General features: G+C 37.2%; 1 pseudogene; it reads right to left on the bottom strand.

Moving 5' to 3' along the window:
- Window positions 1-500: 500 nt before the first annotated feature.
- LOC148291223 (uncharacterized) lies at window positions 501-15,498 on the bottom strand (annotated as a pseudogene).
- Window positions 15,499-17,216: the final 1,718 nt, after the last annotated feature.

Consider the following 17,216-nt stretch of genomic DNA (forward strand, 5'->3'; position numbering starts at 1 on the left):
ATATAATTACAGTTCAAAATCCTTGTCAAAATAATCTAAAAACATGATTGATTGCACTCAGATCTTGCTGAAACATGCTTTAGAAACTTGGTTAGTTGCACCTCAAAATCCTTATCAAAATGGTGAGTATTGCAATTTGGAAGCATTGTCAAACATAGTCTAAGCACCTGAAAAAATAACATATGTAGCAAAAAAGGGATTATTATGTTATATAGAAACTTTGAATGTTCAATGTCAAAGTAAATTGAAAAATACCTTAGTGAAGCAACAGGGCTTCACGAGTCTTGCGACGAATTCTTAGTTTAGTCCGTTTAATAATTATTTGTGATATATTATCCTATATTTTGATGCGTATTATGAATTACAACATTGCATAAATAAATAGTGTTGTTGCAAATTATATTATACATCATCACTTTTCCTATTTTGCATCCGCTTTTGCTTTTTTTTTTTTTATATAAATATCTTAGATTAAACTTTTTGCGTGTTCTACCAAATCCTCATTGCGGTAGCCCAAGGAAGCTGCACTTCTCCCCCACCATTTGGCCACCAGAAGACAAGGGTTGAAATTTGACATTGAAGGAGTCCTCTTTCGAGGTCTCATACACAGCCCCAAATTCAGACCTCAGATCTGGAGGCCCGATTGAATACGGACTCGGGTTTAGGTCCATCACCAAATTATTACCTCCAACATAATCAGACCCAGAACCATTCCCAACCCTCTGACCCTTCAAAATACCAAAAACAACAATCAAAGCATACCTTTTACTTCTCCAAAGAGCTGAGACCCATATGGATGGTGTTGAATATTGGCTCAAATATTATGTTGTTTACTATCTCTGTTGTGTTGCATGTCGTCCACTTGGAGAAAGGAAGAGATTGTTTCTTTCCTTTCTCATGCATATGCCGAAAGCAAAGGAAGACATGTAGCACGTGGGCAAGCTATCAAGGGAGGGGAATGTTGGTTAATGTCAGCCTTTGTCATAAAGGAGGGAACAAAAGCCATGTGAAGCAAGTTGGAAAATGGGAAAAGCAAGTTTGACTAGCTGCATATTGATCACTATTTGCATGTGATGGTTTATCCCTAGATTCATAGAGTGGCTACTATATTTATGAAGCCAACAGAGTCATCCTGAGTCTGACAATCTCCAAAAAGTTCTCTTTGGTCTTGCTCCATATGCTCTTTCTTCAACTTTTCTATAGTAGCAAGTTGCTCAGGAGTAAGGGTCACTTCAGTAGTATGTGTCAAAACATTGACTTGAAACAAATTAGTCAGGACAAAATATGCTGAAAGTTATAATATGAAAAGGAGGAGGAGGGGGGAGGGGGGGTTTGTGGATTTGTAAAGACGTAAAGTATAAATGAAACAAATTCAAATGATTCTCCTCTGTCACCTACTTGCATCAATTATGCAGTAATTCTAAACCAAAAGGACAAACAAATGAGTACAACATATCGAACACATTCTGCACATGTCACAGTGACATTTAAGGATACAGTCACACATATGAAATTTGCAACTAATATTTTAAATTTTCTGATATGTCTCAGCGGTTTATAATTTTTGTTTGAATCAAAACAATGACCGAGCAGAAAATTGCAGACTCTAAATGGAGAAAATTGGCCCCTTTGGTTAAGCAGGTAAGCTCAAGCTCAAGCCGTCTCTCTCTGTCTCACAGAAGCATACAGATCAGAGATGCCTAAGAATTTCCAAAATAGTGAGAGGAAAATATCAACTTTAGAGTCTGAGGGAAAAGAATAATAAGAAAAAGAAAAAAGAAAAGGGGAAAGAGAACGTTGAGAAAGCAAAGCTGAAACAATAAGTAGAAGGAAAGGGTGTGTGGGCTGTGGCCTCTCTGGTTTTTGGCCATGCAACAGTACTGCCTAAAGTACTCACCAAGTCTTCGTGCTTCATCTGTGGGCCTTTCAGATAGTTTCTTTTAGGAGCATTTTACTGTAATAAAGTAATATAGTTTTGACAACATGAGCTGAGCGTTGTTGAACTCCAGATACAACAACACGCCAGGATGCGTTGTTAAAATATCCTCGAAATTCCATTTCAACAACGCGCATTTATAGTCTGTTGTTAAAAGCGATATAACACAACACACATACTCTGTACGTTGTTAAAAGCCTAATTTCACAACGCAAACTTACGCACGTTGTTAATAATGTGTTGTGGTAGAGTATTTTTCTTGTAGTGCTTGTTTTTCAAGTTCCAAGTCAAAAATTTTGTTCGTAAGTGCCAAGTTGGATGCAATTATCCTTTACAGCTCTTCCTTTGTAGTTTCTATTTGCCATTTCTAATCCTTAATACTATGCAAAAGGAACAACAAAGCAGCAAAACAACCCTGTAATATACCTTGGAAGACGATGGGAGGCATGATGTTTCCTCACTTTGCTAACCAACAACATCTCTTACCTTAGTTGTTTTGTCTCCGCTGTCAGCATCACCCTCACTATGACCGTAATCGTCACTATCGCCATCATCATCACCATGAACATCCTAATGCACCTCAACATTCTCTGGATCCTCTTTATCGTCACCCAAAATCCAGTATGGTTCCTTCTTCTCAACTTCAATGGGAAATATGAAGTTAACATCTACTTACATTTCGAAACCAAAACACACAATTAAATTCATTGAAATATTATATAATGGGTAATATAACCATTACGAATGTAACTAACTTGATTCGATTCGTATACTTTCAAGATGAGCGGGATATAACGTGTTGACGCCTGACTTCTCCAATGCAAGATATATGGTTGGAACTGACTATCTTCCTTAACAACATAGTTGAGGTATTCCGAAGCCGAGAAGACTTCACACGCCCAAATATGATTTAAGTAAGAAAGCACCAACAGGCAACCATCAATGATACATTATGCTTATTTCGGTCAACCCAAATCTAAGAAATCGAAATATGAGTAAGATGCGTTACATGAAATGCTAAAGAGAAACCCTTAATATGATACTTTCTAGTCCTACCACCTCCCGTTGTTGATTTGCATTTCTTTCAAGTATTTTTAGGGTATTTTACTAGTAGTAATTCATCACAAAGAGACATAACTCATGGGTCTTCGCATATGATACTGCCCCATAAGGATACTTCTTGAAGTCATCCACATCTTACACTAACTTAATCTCATGTCGATATTAACATGCTTGTCAGTACCCAATAGTACAAACATTGCAAAATACACTAACGATAGCTATTGTGAAAATAGTTCAATCTAATTAATAGATTAAAACTATTCAAAGTTAAACATGTAAGTGTACATATCGAACAATAGTACAGGGTGCAAGTACATGATCATTCCCAAAATACCCCAAACTTAGGTTTTGCTAGTTCTTGAGCAAAACTGAAAATTTAACAATGAACAATACAAATCATGAAAACTCAAATAAAACATCCACATGAAGAAGAAATCAGAAGTGCTTTTTCTCACCATCAACGATAGATACAACGAACTCCAACTAAAATATGCAAGTTATACACAACCTTAAAACAGAGAATAAAGTCTCGAATAATACATTCTCAGTCAAAACCACTTACCTCCCCTTAGTAAGGAATGCACATGCTTTCTTTCGTGTATAGTAAATTAACTCAAGCATGCAAATATTATTTCCCGAAGTATAAAATCATGAAATGCATGACAAGTTAAGCAAGAAGTTATTCCTTTTTTTCTTAAACACTTAGAGCTAGTTTGGCGTTGTTGTGCTTTTAAAAAAAAAATTGATTCTGCTGTGCAGCGATAATAATCAGCTGTGAAAAAAAGTAGCTAGGCGTTTGGTAAACTGTATTTGAAAAACTGCTGTGAGTAGTCAAAGTGTTGGTAAATTTTTATCATAAGAGCTTTTAGTGTGTATAACGACAAAAAAAGGACATGATGATGAAACTGTTTATTTTTTTCTTTATTCTTTTTCTACTTTAAATAAAAATAAAAATAAACCAACTTCACTACATAATTTTTTTTCTTTTTTTTTAATTTACACTTTTTTTATCAAATTTTTTTAATCAACACTTAGAACACATATTTTACCATAAATTATAAATTATTATTGTAACTAGTTCTAAATATTGTTATATTAATAATAACAATGTTTTTTTGAAGACTTCAGAGAGGGTTAGCATAACAAATATACAAAAATTGGTCAATTTTAAAATACCAAAATAGATCACTACAATATAAAAGAAGCTAATTAGATGCATTCATTAAACTTGTTGCAATGCTATTTCTCAATGCTTACATCTCTTGTGTTCCATTGTCATGAAGACTATGGAGTTCTTGTTGTACATCAACATCCCCCTTATCTCTTCACTTAAGATGTCATTTGAAGCATCAAAATGTCTATCACGTTGGGCATGCCTCCTTATATAGTTATGAAGTGTCATTGTAGCAATGACTATCTTCACTTGCATGTTGAATGGATAATTAGGCATATCTCTTAAAAAATTTCATCTTTTCTAGTCCAAATGTTCTTTCAATAACGCTTCTAAGAGAAGAGTGAACATGGTTGAATACCTCTTTAAAACCCGTTGATTGGCTTCTCCTACGAAAATCGGAGATATGATACCTTTCGCCTTTATATGGTACCAAATATCCTCTCATTTGTGGGTACCCCGCATCTACTAAATAATATTTCCCTGCAACATTCATTTTCTTATTATTATTATATAATTTAACTAAGTAAGTAATGAAAAACACAAAGGTTACACTTTGAGGCTTCGGAAACTTTAAATTTTCATTACAGAGAATCGAAAGAAACACTCTTGTATCATGTGCAGTGTCTTCCCACCAGGCACATGCAAATATAAATTGCATGTCAAAGTTACATACGGCCATAACGTTTCAAGTTGACATCCCTTTCCTACCAATATAAGGTACTTGGTCTTGAGTGCACTCCATTTATAGCACCAATACAATCCTAAAAATGATAGTTGGACAAAATTTTCAATGTGTATAACTATAATTAGAAAAAAACAAATAGAGAGAAGTGATAGATGCAATTATTACCTTAAAATGAGGCATATATCTAGAATATCTCAATATGGCTTGTGGAGTATCACTAAATTCACGATTCATCGGTTGTAAGACATCTATTGCCATACGACATACATCATCCAACATGTAACTAAAATATCTACTCACTGTCTCACCAGAGTGTTGAAATATTTCTTGTGCTAACCTATTCCCCACACCATGTCCTAGCATGTGTACAAACATTCCCAATATATCAATGGAATTCATATTCCTAGAATCCCGCAACCCATAATTAGATTGCAACTCATTAGATAATATGTAAAATACATTTTTGTCCATCCTCAACATGGTATAACATCACATATCATTCCCCTGTAATAATTCCATCAACCAGATATTACCTGTTTGTGTAAAATCCATATAAGGATTTTTATGAATACATTTCAGATAATATAATTCAATTGCTCGTGCACAAGCGCATAGATAAGTTAATCTCCTCCTCTAATTATCGACACTCCCAATTAACCATAATCAATAAAACCTATAGGCATGCCATAATCTAACGTATATATATAGTCCAAATAATAACTTGCTACAACAAAGTAATTATCCAAATAATATAACCAGCTAGTAGGTAATTATTCAAACAACATAACCACAACAAAGTCATAAGATAGCTTCCCTAAAATAACAAAGACATAAGTCAGCTGCCCTATTGGTTGTTAAATTCATAAGTTAGCCATGCAAGCTTGACATTAGGAGTCTTCATGGTAGAGAATGTTAAGCTCATAATTTCATACATATACATGCCCTATTTACTTACTTCTTTTGCTTAGTTTCCTAGATTTCTAAGTTATTTGCCTCTCTTTGTGTGTTTTGTAGGCAAATAGAGCAAGAGAGCATAATTCATGCAATTCAAGCATGTTAAGGCCTAATTTGGATGAATGGATGAAGAGCTTAAAGACAAACTCATTTTAGCTACAGCCCCTTGCCAGTCCAGTTCCGTAGGTCACATTGCAATATTTGTTTCAGCAACCTACACAGCTCGGATGAGGCCGCATTCTTCATGAAAGTTGTTCCAATGGGTGTGTACTATAACATATCCAAAATTAAGCCCCATTGGATAAATATGGAGTCTGTTACCTAGCAAACACAGAGCCATGCTCAGGATGGATTTTATCAGCGCGCAAAATGAGTTAGCAATTTGTTTTGGCCTTAACTTCCTCCTCCGACCTTGGATTGGCCCAAATGATATATGGCTAGAAAGAAGACATTCTGAACTTCAGGTTTGAGTGCTTAAAGTCTTAATTTGCTTAAGGGAAGCCCAATTCGTAAGCCCTTGCAGTTGCTGGTCATGCTGACCTCAGGATGAGCTATTGTTTCTGGTTGGAAGCTTGGTCATGGTGAGCTAGGCATGAGCTATTGTAGCTGGTTGGAAGCTTGGTCATGGTGACATTAAGATGAGCTAGGGCTGCTGGTGGGATTTATTGGTGAAGTGCAGCAACCAATTCAAATTTTCTAATACAAGTGCATCAACCAATTCAAGATTTTATAATACAAGTGTTGTATGCATTAGCCATATTGAATTTAGATTTTCACTTCCCTTAGGCCTATAAATAGGGATGTTCTCTAAGCTTGTAAACACACCCCAAGGGGGGGAGCTCTCAAACACTTCTCTAGAGCTCCCTTCCCTTCTCTCCCTCAAATTCTCTTAGTTTTCCTTTCTAGTTCTCAATTGATTGTAACAAAAAATCCTTTTACTAAATTTTCCTTTAAGTCTTTCAAAGTTCTACTTTAATTTTCATTGTTATGTAAATTCTTTTCTTTAGTTTCAAGTTTGATTAGTTTCCAAGTTTCAATTATGATTTTTGTTCTTATTCATTATGCTTATAAGTTAATATGCTAGTTTGAATGATTGATCACCATTTAGGCTTGCATGTTAGCTATCTTGGTTTGAATTAAGAGTAGACACCATGCTTTAATTCGAATTGAACTATGAATAGGAAGAGTATGTATGGACATTCGACAACAGGGATTAGATACATGCTTGTTTGTTTAAATTGTTCTTCTATGCTTAATGGGTTCCTAATGCTTAATTTTAGGTTAGACAACAAATGATCAAATTAGGGAATTAGGAACACAAGGTTATGACCAAACTAATTGAACTTGGGAACTTATCTGCTTGAGTTAGCTAGAATCAATCCGTTAATCTAATTGAACTTGGGAACTTATCTGCTTGAGTTAGTTATTTCTTTCTTCCTTGTTTTATTTATTTCCTTTCTTTTTCATTTCTGTTTTGTGTAGGGAAACTAAATTGGATCATTCAATCACCAATCCCTGTGGAATCGACCTCGCACTTACATACGCTAAACTACCAACGGTTCGTGCACTTGCGAGTATCACAAGTTGAGGATGCAACTGAATCCATTTTGGTGCAGCTGTATCTACGCAACAAGTTTTTGGCGCCGTTGCCGGGGATTGGCAACATAGTTTGGTTCTATTTCTTTTCCCTTGTTTTATTTTTATTTTTCAGTTTCATGTTTTTCTAGACAATTTCTTGTTTTAAAGTTAATGCCATTAATGGACAAGTTGTGTTTGTAGTCCAACAGAAAAGGACAATTGCCCAACAAGCAAGAGAACTGGGTTTAAGTCCCAGCTTACACAACCCATTGGTGCTTGTTACTTTGAAGCATGGAATTAGATGTTTGTGGTCAAGATCCCTAATCTTGATGTTTTAGTTTAGTTTATCCTTTTCATTTAAGTTATGGTTTCCTAATCCAATAAATCTAAAAATCTGTTTCAAGTTTCCTTGTCTTTCTTTAAGCATTTCTGAAGTAGCTCAATAAGAAAGAGGGAGAGAGAGGAGACAACCCAATCCATAGAGACATGGAGTATGGAGTAGCGGAGAAGTCGACCTCCAGCTGCTATGGCCAACCACTCTCCAGCTAAACACTTCAAAGGGAAGCATTCCGATCATATCTCTTTCATTTGTATAATAATTGCTACTCATACTTAGTTATGTCTCATTTTCTGTTTTGTTTTTTTTAGGGTTTTCTTTTCCTTGATGTGGGAGACATGATGAGCAGCTGACCCAAATACTCAAAGAAGAACATGTGCTGCCATACTATGTGCATTACCCTCTCATTGTCTTCAAGGGGAAGTTCTAAACTCTCTTTCTTTTATTTATTTATTTATTTATTTATTTATTCATTTCATTCCTTTACCCTGGATTTCATGTGCATTGTATGCTTTACATGGATTCAAACATTGAGGACAATGCTTCATTTAAGTTTGGGGGTGCTGGAAAGTTTTTAGCTTTTGTGTTTGTGTTTGAAAACGTAGGCTTCTTCATTGCTACAATTTTTTTTTTCTGCTACTGTTTTGAAAGTTTGGTCCACGTTGTGTTCTTCATTTTTTCATGCTGAATCCAACGACATAAAGAACGTTAAATTTGACCAAGTGGTTTGAAAGTTACATGTCAAAACAGATTATATGTTGAAATTGAGCAGAACAGCAATTTGAAACCTCACGTTTTTCTTTTTTGTTTCTTTTCTTTGAGTCATTTTCAGTTTTCCTTCCCACACCAATGATAAATCTTGAGTCTAACTTCTAATATGGCTCTTAGGAATTTGATAAGCATTGTGTTAGGTCTGAATCTTATTCTTTTGCTAGCTAAGTCTCACATAATTATGCTTGAGCTTTCTATGCACTTTAGCCATGATTATACAACTCTTGCATGTCTTACCCAATTGTATACATTTTTGCTTGTGTGATTCACTGGAATGTCAAGTTTATAACTAAGATATGATTTAGGCCATCTTTGTTAAGCCTCTTTCTTTTTCCTCCATCAACCCATACAATACATATTCCATTGTAAACCCTTTTGTGCCCAAACACTTAGCCATTTCTTTCTATCACCTTATCATCCATTAAACATCCTACCATCTAGGGGACATGTAGAGTATGATTGTATTTCAGATTGTAATGTATTCAAGGCAATAAATGAGCTATAAAAATCAAAAGAAAAAGAGAAAAGAAGTGTGGCCAATGTAGTCACGACCCTAGGGTGATATAAGGAGAAATAAAGGTGATCTAGGGTAAAGAGCCGCAAAATTGGGCCAAATATTATACGAAGTGTGTAAATGTCAAAATCAAATTGTGAAGTGATTCAATTGCAAAATCTGGTGTTGTGAGCTTTTCACTTTATATGCCTTACATGTCAAATGTCAATGATCTTGTTTATATGACATGCTCTACTTTGTTCCTTAGACTTTGTGTTCCACTATCCATTCTTTGTCTAACCATTACCATAACCCCATTACATCCATAAGTAAAGTCCTATTGATCTTGGTTTAGCTTGGCAAACTTGTGTTCATTCTTGCAGGAATTCATATCGTTGTTTGAGAAGCATGAGTTGTATCTTCATGGCTACTTCACACACACACCTTGAGCATGATTTTTGTGAGATTGTGGTAGCACTTGAATAATGTTTAGAACTTCCTTAGTGCTTGTTTTGTTCCTTGTTGAGCCATGTCTATGAAGTTTAAAATTTCTGTTCGGTTGGAAGGTTAACGTTTTTGTTTTTGTTTTGTTTTTGTTTTTTTGTTTTGCTTAAGGACTAACAAATCTATTAAGTTTTCTAACCATTTTGTTTTGTAGAGTTAGAAAAACGTTTGTGGGTATCGTATCTGTTAAACCCTCAGGAGACACAACTCCTCCTACTAGGGATGCCTAGAGGTTTAAAGGGTTGTTGCATACGCTCAATGCAATCGAGTTACCTACGAAAGTGGTCTAGTTAACTTCTTATTTTGTTTTGTTTTTCTTCGTTTTTCTTTTGTTTTGCTCGAGGACTAGCAAAATCTAAGTTTGGGGGTGTGTTAAGCTCATAATTTCATACATATACATGCCCTATTTACTTACTTCTTTTGCTTAGTTTCCTAGATTTCTAAGTTATTTGCCTCTCTTTGTGTGTTTTGTAGGCAAATAGAGAAAGAGAGCATAATTCATGCAATTCAAGCATGTTAAGGCCTAATTTGGATGAATGGATGAAGAGCTTAAAGACAAACTCATTTTGGCTACAGCCCCTTGCCAGTCCAGTTCCGTAGGTCACATTGCAATATTTGTTTCAGCAACCTACATAGCTCGGATGAGGCCGCATTCTTCATGACAGTTGTTCCAATGGGTGTGTACTATAACATATCCAAAATTCAGCCCCATTGGATAAATATGGATTCTGTTACCTAGCAAACACAGAGCCATGCTCAGGATGGATTTTATCAGCGCGCAAAATGAGTTAGCAATTTGTTTTGGCCTTAACTTCCTCCTCCGACCTTGGATTGGCCCAAATGATATATGGCTAGAAAGAAGACATTCTGAACTTCAGGTTTGAGTGCTTAAAGTCTTAATTTGCTTAAGGGAAGCCCAATTCGTAAGCCCTTGCAGTTGCTGGTCATGCTGACCTCAGGATGAGCTATTGTTTCTGGTTGGAAACTTGGTCATGGTGAGCTAGGCATGAGCTATTGTAGCTGGTTGGAAGCTTGGTCATGGTGACATGAAGATGAGCTAGGGCTGCTGGTGGGATTTATTGGTGAAGTGCAGCAACCAATTCAAATTTTCTAATACAAGTGCATCAACCAATTCAAGATTTTATAATACAAGTGTTGTATGCATTAGCCATATTGAATTCAGATTTTCACTTCCCTTAGGCCTATAAATAGGTATGTTCTCTAAGCTTGTAAACACACCCCAAGGGGGGGAGCTCTCAAACACTTCTCTAGAGCTCCCTTCCCTTCTCTCCCTCAAATTCTCTTAGTTTTCCTTTCTAGTTCTCAATTGATTGTAACAAAAAATCCTTTTACTAAATTTTCCTTTAAGTCTTTCAAAGTTCTACTTTAATTTTCATTGTTATGTAAATTCTTTTCTTTAGTTTCAAGTTTGATTAGTTTCCAAGTTTCAATTATGATTTTTGTTCTTATTCATTATGCTTATAAGTTAATATGCTAGTTTGAATGATTGATCACCATTTAGGCTTGCATGTTAGCTATCTTGGTTTGAATTAAGAGTAGACACCATGCTTTAATTCGAATTGAACTATGAATAGGAAGAGTATGTATGGACATTCGACAACAGGGATTAGATACATGCTTGGTTGTTTAAATTGTTCTTCTATGCTTAATGGGTTCCTAATGCTTAATTTTAGGTTAGACAACAAATGATCAAATTAGGAAATTTGGAACACAAGGTTATGACCAAACACCATGGCTTAATCATACTTTAGCTAGAATCAATCCGTTAATCTAATTGAACTTGGGAACTTATCTGCTTGAGTTAGTTATTTCTTTCTTCCTTGTTTTATTTATTTCCTTTCTTTTTCATTTATGTTTTGTGTAGGGAAACTAAATTGGATCATTCAATCACCAATCCCTGTGGAATCGACCTCGCACTTACATACGCTAAACTACCAACGGTTCGTGCACTTGCGAGTATCACAAGTTGAGGATGTAACTGAATCCATTTTGGTGCAGCTGTATCTACGCAACAGAGAACATCTCTCCACTACTACAAAAAGTGAAAAAGACGACCAGAAAAAGACGACGGTAGAAGAAAAAACCGTCGTTGTGTTTAAAAAGACGACGGTAACAAAAAAACCGTCGTGGATAAGTGACTTAAACAACTAAAAAACGGAGGTACTATTGAATATTTTTTTATAACGACGCACACAAATAAAAAAGCATCGTCTTATTAAAAAGGTTATCTTCAGAGTTAAAATCTGACCAAAAAACGACGACAGCAGATATGACAAGCGTCGTCTTTTAAAAATCAAGTGTCCTTTTTTTGGTAAAGACATGGTTGTTTTGAAAAAACTGTCGTCTATTATATGTAAAGATGACGGTTTTGTTTTAAAAAGGGCCGTCTATTATGAAGTAAAGAATTGACGGTTTTTTAAAAAAAAAAGTGTCGTCTATTATATGTAAAGATGACGTTTTTTTGTTAAAAAGGGTCGTCTATTGTGAAGTAAAGATGACGGTTTTTTTAAAAAAAAGGGTCGTCTATTATATGTAAAGATGACGCTTTTTTGTAAAAAATGGTCGTCTATTGTGAAGTAAAGATGACGGTTTTTTTTAAAAAATGGTTGTCTATTATATGTAAAGATGACGCTTTTTTGTAAAAAAGGGTCGTCTATTGTGAAGTAAAGATGACGGTTATTTTAAAAAAGGGTCGTCTATTATATGTAAAGATGACATGACAGGACCCGACCCAAATTCCACTTTGGAATCCGAGCCGGACCCTGTTTGTGTCCGACACTTGGCAAGTGCCGAGCACCAAAGACCTAATTGCCCTTCTAGTCAACTTTCAACTAAAACTGGGGGTTGACTTTTGCTAAAAAAAAATTCAGCAAGGTCTCCCCTGCAGTTAAACCAATCCCAAGATTACACCTGTCAAACATGCATATAAAATATACACCAACTGTTAGCATGCAAAAAATTACATTCCAACAGTTAGACATGCAATCTAGGGCAATATCAGAGCTCTATACATAAGATTACAGGTGTAAAATAGTTACACAAGACCCTACGTTGTCAGGAAAAGTGGCGGAAGATGGACTCGGCCCGGTGGTGGCGCGCTGACGCACAACTACTGCCTGGGGGCGCAAAACATTTAAAGGGTGAGTGGACCAAAAACAAAGCGTTAGAAAATAGTAATAGAACATACTAACCCCTCTGTAAAAACAGTTATAAAACTATATCATTTTCTTATTTATACTAGTACTAAAATCAATGCATTTCTATTTATCTAAGAGCTAATCATACACTTAATCAAACATTAAGTCTTATATAAATATACGTACAGAAATCAATGCAAGCGTGTGTGTATATATATATATATAAACAATCACACACTTGATTAAAACATTAAATCCTTGAAAGCATTAAAATCAACCTTTAATCTACCACCAGGTGTACCCATTTATAATTCCGTCAATTCCTTATAATCCGTCAATTCTTTTATTTTCCGTCAATTCCATACTTGTGCCACCGAAGTGACACGTCCTAGCAGACCTCAGGAAACACAAGTCACCCGAGCCGCAATCCTAGCAGATTCAGGGAACACTTGGTCGGCCTGATCCGCAATCCTAGCAGAATTCAGGGGACACTTGGTCGGCCTGATCCGCAATCCTAGCAGAATTCAGGGGACACTTGGTCGGCCTGATCCGCAATCCTAGCACCACACGGTTCGAGCGTCCCCGAGACTCGTGGGGCTGTGTCAAGCATGCTGACCTACCCGAAGGCAACTGGATGTCCGTCGACATCAATACTACCGAAGGCAACTGGATGTCCGTAGACATAGTTATAACCGAAGGCAACCACTTAAATCCGAAGGCAACATATTATCGAAGGCAACCTTTATTAATCTTGGGTACCTATGGTGATTTCTAAGAAAATATAATTTTAGAAAAGCTAAAAAAGAAATAAAGTGAATTCTTATTTATTTCTGAACTCTGCTGCCATTTAATCTGTTATTTAATTAGATTTTTCCTTTGTTCCTATATCCCTTAAGGATATCCCACTCGGCAGCATATAAATTGACATAGTTAAAGGCATATAATAATTAAAACATATAAAAGCGATAAATCAAGCTGTTAACACTTTGATCAATGAATAACTTATTTCAGATCAAATAATAAGAATAAATTGCATAAAATCATTTATAAAACAAAAAGTCCACTCACAGATACTCTGAGCTAGCTGGACCTTGCTGAAGGTCCCTCCTGCGGGTCACCTGGTGCCCGGGTGCCTGAATGACCATCATAGTATTTTATTAAAAACTCAGCTCAATAATATAATATTAAATTAAAAACCCTGACCCCCGGCTCCTAAAAGTGCGTGCATCAACTTAAAAGTCACTCTTAAGCCCACACTAGCTTTCCTCTTACTGGTTACAATTTAAAAGCATCTAGGGACTCAAAAGCGATAAAGTCCCAAAAAGTCAACTAGGGACCCCGTGGGGTCCACAACCTCAGAATTTCGATCCGATCGTTCCTAGAGATTTCGATACGCCTAGGACACATGTCCCGAAATTTTGGTTTCGATTGAACGGTCGGATTGCTCACGATCGCACGATCGGACGGATGAGTGATTTTTCTATAATCCTAGCCCTAGGGTTGGCCTTTTCGGAGTATCCGGGACTCCGATTGACGATCCGTCAAAACCTACAAGATCTTGAAATTACCTAGATCAACATACTCCAGTTTGACTACGATCCGACGGTCTGAACATAATGAACCCTGAAATCGCACATTATGCGAGATCCGTTCAGGATTCAAACGTTATCCGAATTGAGATCCGCGAAATCCTACTCACTCGTGAGGACACAAGAATTATTCTAGGACCAAGAGTGGCTCCTGCTACCTGGCCCACGCGCCGCCCACGCGCTGCCGGCGCGTGGGTGTGCATAGTAAATTTCGATGGCCGGAAAATCTCCAAACCGCCGGTCCAAACTCCTGTCCTAGGTAATATACCCTATTTGGAACCACTTTTGTTCTTGGACTATTGCCAAAAAGTGGCCGGAAGTGGCTGAAACCGAGCTCTCAAACTGGCAGAATTTCAATTCGAAAATCAACCTCTCAAACCTCAAAATTTCACAAAACCTACCAAATCAACAGCTAGAGCATGAAAATCAGTCGAAAAACCATACCTAATTCATCCGATTTGGTGGCCGGATGACGACGAACGGAGCCGACGAAATTCTGCCAAAACTAACGCGATTTTCTGGTTTTTCTGGCAGACTCGTGGCGGCAGGACGGCGGAGCAGGCTGGGCTGGGTTGCGGAGGTGGCGGCGATGCTTCCTTGGCCCGTCCGGTGAGGTGTGGTGGTGGCTGGAGGTGGTTATGGTGATTTGGGGTGCCGGCTGGAGCAAGAAGAAAAACAGGGGGGGGGGGTGTCTGATCGTGAGAAAGAAGAGAGTGAAGAGAGAGAGAGGGAAATCAGATTTTAAAAAATCTGATTTTCCAGAATTACATTTTTGTCCCTTTGCGTAAAATACTCGTATTTCTTTCGTTACAAGTCCGATTCGAGTCCACTACGTGTCTACGGACTCGTTTCATTCCCAAATTCTTTCTCGGTCAAAAAGTCAACTTAAAACCTAATAAATTATTCCGAGGGTAGTTTAGTCTTTTCCTTCATTAAATTAATAGTTAAATAATAATTAAGGTTTGGGTTGTTACATTCTACCCCCCTTATGAAAATTTCGTCCTCGAAATTACGTATCTGTGACTCGTGAGGTAGGGAATACTGGACCCGCAACTGCTCTTCGGGTCTCCAAGTGGCCTCTTCCACGTCGTAACTCCTCCACACTACCTTCACTAGTGGAATCTCTCTGGATCGAAGTACTTGCACCTTCCAATCCATAATCTGAACAGGCTGCTCCACGTAACTTAAATCATTCTTCAGCTTTATGGGTTGTTTTTCCAAGACATGGGATGAGTCTGAAATATACTTTCGGAGCATGGATACGTGAAATACGTCGAATAGACGGGAAAGATCTGCTGGAAAGTCTAGTCTGTAAGCTACTGGGCCCACACGCTCCACACTCTCGTATGGCCCAATACAGCGAGGGCTTAGTTTTTCCCCGCTTCCCAAATCTCACTACGCCTTTCCAAGGCGATAATCTCAGGAATACCCAACTCCATCATGCTTCCTCAGGGTCTGAAAAAGCAGGAACATGAAATCCATAGTAATAAGCCTTAACTTATTCGGAAGTGGTTGTGATCGGTTCAAAATTGTATATCATTTTGTACCCTTCTAGCTTATGATTTGGTTATGTTATTGAGTTAAACTTGTGCTTTTAATCCATTTTCTGTTTTGATAAGTCCATAATTTCATACACTTGCTTGCCTTCTTTACTTAGTGATTTTGCTTAGTTTCTCTTTATTTTGAGTCACTTACCTCTGTTTGTGTGTTTTGTAGGTTAAGATAGCAAGAGATCACATTTGATGCAATCCATGCATGTTAAGGGCTGATTGGGATAAGAGCAAGAGCTTAAAGACAAAACCAAAGTTGGGCCACACTTCTTGTCAGTCCAGTTTCGTAAGTCACCTTGCAGGTCTCATTTCAGCAATCTGCACCTCGGATGAGGAGACATTATTCATAGAAGTGTTCAATTGGGTGTCTAGTATAACATATCCAAAATTCAGCCCAATTGAACATATGTGGAGTCCTTAGCCCGTCCAACACTGAACCATGCTCAGGAGGATTTGCAGCTGCCAGCTTTGAGCCTTGTCTCCTCCTTTAAGCCATGTGCCTCACCCATGCTGCAACTGACTTTGGATCCAACATAATGAGTGAAGTGGGGAGGCATTCCAGCAATGAAATTCTAAAGGAGCAAGTTGGTACATAATGGAGCTATTAAAGAGAAAGCATGTGCATGCATGTAAAGCATAAATGAAATGAAGTCAATTCCAGTCTCTGTTCGGCAGCCAAATTGCAAGGCCCAAAACGCACACTTCTACTGCTCCGATGGGAATACTTTCTTCATAGAAGTTGTTCCAATGGGTGTCTACTATAACATATCCAAATTTGAGCCCCATTGGATAAGTTTTGAAATCTCTGGCCTTCCTACACCAAGTCTGGTTCAGAAGACTCGTTTTTGTTCAACAACCAAAAGAAGACCACATGGGTTGGCAGCAAAAGGCAGCCACAATTGATCACCTTTGATCCCATGTGAAGAAAGCTTGAGGTGCAGCAAAAGAAGTATGGGATGAGATTGATTCCAACCACACTAACATAGACAAGATGAAGTGTGAGTTATGGGTTGTATTAAAAGAGGAATGGTGGTGTTGGATTTCATCATGTTGTTCCTCCCTCTTAGCCCTATAAATAGAGAAGCCTTCAAGCTTCAAAACACACCCCAAGGGGGGGAGCTCTCAAACACTTCTCTAGAGCTCCCTTCCCTTCTCTCCCTCAAATTCTCTTAGTTTCCTTTCAAGTTGTCAATTGTTGTAACAAAATGAGTTTACTAAATTTTCCTTCAAGTTTTCTTAGTTCTACTTTACTTTTATTTGTAATGTACATTCTTTCTTAAGTATTCAAGTTTAATTAGTTTCCAAGTTTCAATTATGGTTTTTGTTCTTATTCATTATGCTTATAAGTTAATAGGCTAGTTTGAATGATTGATCACCATTTAGGCTTGCATGTTAGCTATCTTGGTTTGAATTAAGAGTAGACAC

The sequence above is a fragment of the Prunus avium genome, chromosome 8 (genome assembly GCF_965620075.1).
Source record: "Prunus avium chromosome 8, drPruAviu1.hap1.1, whole genome shotgun sequence".
Taxonomy (NCBI): Eukaryota; Viridiplantae; Streptophyta; class Magnoliopsida; order Rosales; family Rosaceae; genus Prunus; species Prunus avium.